We start from the raw sequence: 7,805 nt of genomic DNA, 5'->3' as shown, positions 1-7,805 counted from the left end.
GAATTTGCACAATTTTTTTCCTTAAAATTGTCTGGATTTTTCCTCCAAATCAAACTGGGCCTTTTGTGGTTCCTTAAATAAAATGATCTTAACTTAACTTGCTCTAAAGCTGTTATTTAAACACTATGCCAAGAAGTTAACATAATGTCTATCTTACTGTAGTAATAATTAAGCCCTTCAGGTCAGTAGGAGGCAGCCGTTATCAAAATAAAAGTATGAATATTTTCATTTGACAATTTTGTGCGTATTGTTTTTCAATAAATAATGGTGGTTGATAGGTGGTTGTAAACACAATGTATTGTTGTGAGACTGTATTCAAACAGAGCAGATACTGGGTTTATCATCCCTTAAACCAGACATAGGCAACTGGCGGCCCGGGGTCCACATGTGGCCTTCGGTCTGATTTTGTGCGGCCCCCAAAAATTGTATTTTAAGTAGTTGGAAGAAATATAAAGAACAACATAATGCACAAAATAACTCCCAAAACACACAAATCGACAGCAAAATGCACAAAGTACACAAAAACCCACAAAAGATTCCAAAAACACACAACCACTTGAAAAAACAAAATGACTGTGAAAACACAAAAAACAACACATTACCGAATAGACAAACTGTCAAAAATTACACAAAATGCAGAAAGTGACCCCAAAAACTCACAAATTGACAACATAAATGCAGAAAATGAGAGAAAAATACACAATTACACAAAATGACTAAAAACTGACAAATCTACAAAACCACAGACAAAGACAAAACCCGCTTAAGCTTTTTATACCACTTCCATATCCCAGTTAATAAATGTAGCTATACTTAGAGCCTGGGGTTTTTTTTAAAAAAATATTTATTTTGAATTCAATTCATTGGTGTTTTTTTGTTTTGTTTTTTTAAATAATTGTACATTTTGACAAACATTTTATTTTATATTGATGCCTTTGTGGAAAATCAATTAAGTTCCAATTGTGCAAGATTTGGTCGCTCCCTTTTATACCTGAGATGTTTACTGTATGTTAGGGAACAGTGGCAAGATTTATTACCCAAAATAAACAAGGGGGGTGAGAGTAACTACTAACTTTTACTTTGAGTACTATTTAATTGAGCTACTTTTTACTTGTATTTAAGTATTTTATGTATGACCTACTTGTACTTGAGTACAATTTCAATCAAGTAACAGTACTTCTACTTAAGTAGAATATATCGGGGCTCTTTACACCTCTGGTTAAACCCTCACACAACTCCAACATTCTGCCTGAAAAAAGTGCATCACTGATCACTAGTTTGAGCACATATTGTTGGCCTTTCCTTCCCTCCATGGTTATAAGACACTGACTCTAACAAAGCTCCTCACACTGCAGAGAAGCACCAGGGATCAAGACTGAATATTTTAAATCTCAACCTACTGATCCGCGTCCCTGTCTTCTCTACCTTGTTCAACGACACTACTCGTACTCAGGGTCAACGCGGACTCTTTTGCAGTGACTGACAGAAAACAAAGCCCTTGTTGTTGCCACACAAAAGCCATATTTTTTAACTGTATTTACCATTTTCGTCAGCAAGGAGGAGATTGATGGAGAGGGGGCTGTGGGCGAGGAGAGCAGGAAGAAGGGGAAAAAGCTTCCCCAGATGACAATCCTAAATCAGTATGCCCTGCTGCTGCAGCCGAGGCCAAAGCAGGGATTGCATTTAATTTATTCTCCTAAGCCTGGGAATCAGGCCATCAAAAGGAACCAAACTATCAGGTTCCCTGCACTAAATGGCATGACAGCATGATGCGGACAGCCTGGGATCCCGTTTAACCCTTTCTAGAGCATCAGAAGCTTCCTTGTCCAGATTCATTTATCCAAGACCACAAGCAGAGACAACTGGACTCAATAGCTGTGGTTCCATTACAGATTTTAACAAAATAAAAGCTAAATTTTGACAAATCTCATTGTGCGAGACTTTGCTACAGAAAGATGGACGCTCAGAACCTCCTTATAACACTCTGCATTCCTTTGTTGTTTCACCTCTAATGTGGCAGTAATAATATCTAAGTATAATGCTAAGAAATGTTGCGGTCTCCTCTTCTGTTTACACGTACCGTGCCATGTTTTCTCAGAGAGAAGTGGTCATGTGACCAAGTACCTCACATTCTGTGACGTGTGTTTGCGGAAAAAGTGTTTCCATAGCGCTTTTGCGACAGATTTCAATATCGAAACATCTTAAATTCCTCCTCGTGAAAGCGTAAAAACCTCTTAGCGATATGAGTGTTTTTTCGAAATTCAGGTGTTTCCATTACCAGTTTTTATTGCGCTGTTTAGATTTTGTGTATTTCCAAGGGTAATGGAAACACAGCTAATGAGGAAGACGTGCGCTCCAATAGTGATAAAAAGAGGCGAACAGACCTCCTTGATTCATGTTTGATGTAAGTTGGCTAGCTTGTTTTATCCTTGTTTAACGGTCACAGGTCATAGGATTAAGGTACAGAGCTTTACGGTAGGATGTGGACAACAGTGTAGCTTCCTTCTGAGCAAATTGTTGAAATACCAGCGACCTCTGAGATGAAATCCACATCCAATCATTCAACATGCCATGTGTAGTGTGCCAAATGGCAGGATACGCAGTCAGCGCGGAAAAAGAGAGACATGCTAATTTTCTCGATGCATCTCTTGCAGAACAATAAAAAGACCTTGAGCTCATTAGCCACACTAGCTTTAGCATTTAGTTTCCCACCTTTTTTGATTAACTTGGTCCTGCAAGACTTTCCAATTTTAGACTTTGAGAACATTTTTACCCATTTTGTATTCATTTGATTGTATATATATGAACATTTAGTCTTTGTCCAGTTTCAATCGAAAGAAAAATTTGCTTTGATGGCAAGAATTAGCACTAGCTAAGGGTTATACAGATGACCTCAATAGATTAAAGACTCCGATTTTGTCCTAGGCCGATTTCACAGTGCAGAGGAAACTTTTGGAACGATGCGTCATTGCTCCATAGTGCAAAGTCAAAATATGGTGAAAACACAGATGTATATCTGTTTAAAGACGTATAGAGACTATACCCTTTCCTCAAAATGTATACAATTTTTCACATTTTACCATTTTTATGCCTTACCTCCAATTTTGGGAGTTTGTAAGTTTTTTGGTAATTTTTTTTTTTATACCTTAGTGTTGCCCTAATCTCATTTTAATTGTGTTAATTGCATTAATACAGCCTTACCTCAAAAATTCATTTTTTTTAAAAATTAGTTTGCCAATATTATGCTTTTATATAATCTAAAAGCAGGTTGGAGAATGTATGGATGAATATATAACCTTACCTCCAATTTTGGGTGATTGCCAGATTTACGTCATGTTCTCTATGCCTTACTGTAGCTTTACCTCCATTATAGGGTGGTTGTCATAATGACACTAGTTTTTAAGACCTTACATGCGTTTGTTTGTTTATATGGTTTTTATGGACCACAATATTGAGGATGTTTTCATAGTATTTCTTTTACACATTTCCATGTTTATTGAGGGGTTTGACCTGACTTTAAAGCTTAAAAAGCAGATAAGAAGGAAGAAAAAGAATAACTTTTCAACTCTCTTTACTGAAGAGCTTTAGCAGAGACACATCAAGTAAGTCCACTTTTTACAGTAAAACTGCAAATAAATATATTGTTTTGATTCCTTGCTGGATTGGTGATGCAAATAGTGATCAGTGAATGATTGAAGAAAAATCCAATTTTAGTATAGTGAATAAGTCATCTTTAAAATGAGCTAAAACCTATGTATAAAAAGACATCCAGCGATTCACTCTGATTGTCAGCACTAGGATAAAGAATTTTTTCCTGTGACGAGTTTATTTGATGGTTCAGTGTAAATGAGCACAAAGCTTGTTGGTCTCCTCTCTGATAGAACTGATGCTTCGGCCTCAACATGCTTTCCAAACTCAGTAGCGTTTGGCAGCCGTCTGTTGTTGCTTCCAGGCTTCAGTCAGGACTCAGTGCCATAAAGAACTTAATATTACTTTCTTCTTGTGAACACAATGAGCAGCAGTGCAGATCTCTGATGACCAGTCCCTTACCCCTCGTCTCTTCTCCTCCTTGATCTTCCCACACTGTTTGCTTTACTTTATTTTCTGTTTTCTCTCTCCCCCTCCCTCGGTAACTTTTTCGTGCAAAGAATAAAATTTCATCTGCGCGGGCTCTGGGAAAGGCGGCCCTTGGATTGGCCTGTGCCCGTACAGATGCTTTGAATTTACAGGGCTTTTCCGCCTCCTTGTCGAAGCGAGGGGAAAATGGTGAAATGGATGGTGAGATGGAGGGAAGGAGATGGGAGAAGTTGAAAGTGGGGGGGGGGGGGGAACCTGCCTGTATTTCCTGAGGATTAGGCGTCAGATGGCGCCCTCAGAGGAGGTCTCAGGTCCTGGCCTCCCTGGATAGCTGGGAAACTGACCCGCATCTGACTCCCTGCTCTTCAGTGTTCTCTCCCAGCATGTGGCCTGGGGACAGGGCCGAGGCCTGCATGGACTCTAACTTATAAACACGGCTTTACCAAAATGTTCACATTCAGGTGCAGTCCACTGTCTGCCAATCAGATGCTTCAATATTACAATGTTGCAGTCTAAAGGCCACGTTTCAGCCTCAAGATCACAAATGTGAGTGAATACATGCAGGCTAAAATGATGGTTCAGCACTTTGAAAGTCATATCTATGCCTTTCATGGTTTACGCAAAGAGAAATACAAACTAAAAGCAAGAATACTATAGATTTCGCTCTCGAGAAAGTTTTTTTTTTCTTCACTTAAAGTGAAAAAAAATTAAGGATGGGGTTTGCATGTTCTCCAAGTGAAGTGTGGGATTTCTAAATTAACATTACATCATCACAAACCGACGCCTTTGCACAAGTCAGCGTACATTTTAGTTATTGAACAGGCATATTTGAGTACAGTGTGGCTTTGTTTGCAAATGCTTTAAATTTGCAAAAAGAAACACTTTTACAAATTACACAGATACAATATTCATTAAAACTATTGCTTACCAATTGCAACAGACAAGGGCACCAATAAACTGCTTATAAACTATCTTTCATACTTACTTATTCTCCTCAGGGTATTGGAGCGTTGTAGTCTTTCCCAGTTTGCACAGGTAACCAGATATTAGGCTAATAAGATGCAGATGCTGAAAGGTCACACAAGCTCATTAGTTAAACTGTAGCACAGATATAAAGTCAATGGGTTCTGCTGCATCTTTGCATATTATGACCCCAACAACATGGATTCTGTCTTATCTGAAGAGAGAAATCCTTCAAACTTTGATATACAGTGCCTTGCGAAAGTATTCGGCCCCCTTAAACTTTTCGACCTTTTGCCACATTTCAGGCTTCAAACATAAAGATATAAAACTGTAATTTTCTGTGAAGAATCAAAAACAAGTGGGACACAATCATGAAGTGAAACGAAATTTATTGGATATTTCAAACATTTTTAACAAATAAAAAACTGAAAAATTGGGCGTGCAAAATTATTCAGCCCCTTTACTTTCAGTGCAGCAAACTCTCTCCAAAAGTTCAGTGAAGATCTCTGAATGATCCAATGTTGACCTAAATGACTAATGATGATAAATAGAATCCACCTGTGTGTAATCAAGTCACCGTATAAATGCACCTGCTCTGTGATAGTCTCAGAGGTCATTTTAAAGCGCAGAGAGCATCATGATGACCAAGGAACACACCAGGAAGGTCCGAGATACTGTTGTGGAGAAGTTTAAAGCTGGATTTGGATACAAAAAGATTTCCCAAGCTCTAAACATCCCAAGGAGCACTGTGCAAGCAATAATATTGAAATGGAAGGAGTATCAGACCACTGCAAATCTACAAAGACCCGGCCGTCCCTCTAAACTTTCAGCTCATACAAGGAGAAAACTGATCAGAGATGCTGAGGCCCATGATCACTCTGGATGAACTGCAGAAATGTACAGCTGAGGTGGGAGACTCTGTCGACAGGACAACAATCAGTTGAATACTGCACAACTCTGGCCTTTATGGAAGAGTGGCAAGAAGAAAGCCATTTCTTAAAGATATCCATAAAAAGTGTCGTTTAAAGTTTGCCATAAGCCACCTGGGAGACACACCAAACATGTAGAAGAAGGTGCTCTGGTCGGACGAAACCAAAATCGAACTTTTTGGCAACAATGCAAAACGTTATGTTTGGCGTAAACGCAACACAGCTCATCACCCTGAACACACCATCCCCACTGTCAAACATGGTGGTGGCAGCATCATGGTTTGGGCCTGCTTTTCTTCAGCAGGGACAGGGAAGATGGTTAAAATTGATGGGAAGATGGATGGAGCCAAATACAGGACCATTCTGGAAGAAAACCTGATGGAGTCGGCAAAAGACCTGAGACTGGGACGGAGCTTTGTCTTCCAACAAGACAATGATTCAAAACATAAAGCAAAATCTACAATGGAGTGGTTCACAAATAAACATATCCAGGTGTTAGAATGGCCAAGTCAAAGTCCAGACCTACTCGAGAATCTATGGAAACAACTGAAAACTGCTGTTCACAAACGCTGTCCATCCAACGTCACTGAGCTCGAGCTGTTTTGCAAGGAGGAATGGGCAAATATTCCAGTCTCTCAATGTGCAAAACTGATAGAGACAAACCCCAAGCGACTTACAGCAGTTATCGCAGGAAAAGGTGGTGCTACAAAGTATTAACTTAAGGGGGCTGAATAATTTTGCACGCCCAATTTTTCAGTTTTTTATTTGTTAAAAATGTTTGAAATATCCAATAAATTTCGTTTCACTTCATGATTGTGTCCCACTTTTTGATTCTTCACAAAAAATTACTGTTTTATATCTTTATGTTTGAAGCCTGAAATGTGGCAAAAGGTCAAAAAGTTCAAGGGGGCCGAATACTTTTGCAAGGCACTGTATCTGAGGTAGTGTTAGGTGGTACTTATGCTATAATATTTTATAAGGGTGTTTTTATTATTTTTCCTCCTGGCAACTTCATAACAAATGAATATTCACTTCCTTGATGTGGACTTTTTGATTTATTTTAGGAATAAATCTCCATTTCATCACTTGAGGCGAAGTTTTCCTGGTCAAATTCATCTTCTTTCTTTTTTCTTTTACGAGCGTTAGACATTTTCATTCAAATTTTCATTATCTAATGGTCGCCACGTGTTGCAATGGTTAACACCAATGCACCAAATCAAGAATGCTCTGGTTTGAACTAAGCTCACTCGGAGTCCAGTTTGCATGTTCTCCCAATACTGTCACAGGTTATTTCTAACAGTCCAAAAGCATGAATTTAAGGTACACTGGGGTCTGAAGAAGGGATAGGGATTGACATGTCATCTTGCCCAGTGTGCCAAACATAGGCCTGTACACACACAGCAGACCCCTGTGGACATGGGCTTTTGTAGATAGAGATTACTCCCATCTTATTGGTCATAATATCGTCAGGCTTTGGCTACAGTTCGTTTGGATTCAACGATGAAGCGTCAGGGATGGGAGGTGGATAGGAACAAAAAAATGTAGATGCTAAATATATTTAATATACCACTGAAACCAAACAACTCAGACAATAAACCAGCTAAACATGTTTAAGCCAGGGGAAGCCTTTTCCACAATGGTATCTTATAATATAACTTCCCACGCCTTTGTTTGTTACAGATCAACATCCCTGTGAAAATGAATCTTCAGAACTATAAATTATGCAACTTTTATAACTTCAGTTTTCCTCAATTGCATTAATAAAGGTTGTTTTCTGATGATTTTCAATATTTTTAGAGTTCCAATCAAAAGGATGTTAAATTCAAGCATCAGCTA

This window comes from Gouania willdenowi, chromosome 14, assembly GCF_900634775.1.
Source record: "Gouania willdenowi chromosome 14, fGouWil2.1, whole genome shotgun sequence".
In the NCBI taxonomy this organism is placed as follows: Eukaryota; Metazoa; Chordata; class Actinopteri; order Blenniiformes; family Gobiesocidae; genus Gouania; species Gouania willdenowi.
The sequence above is the reverse complement of the archived record's forward strand: the minus strand, read 5'-3'. Positions refer to the sequence as shown.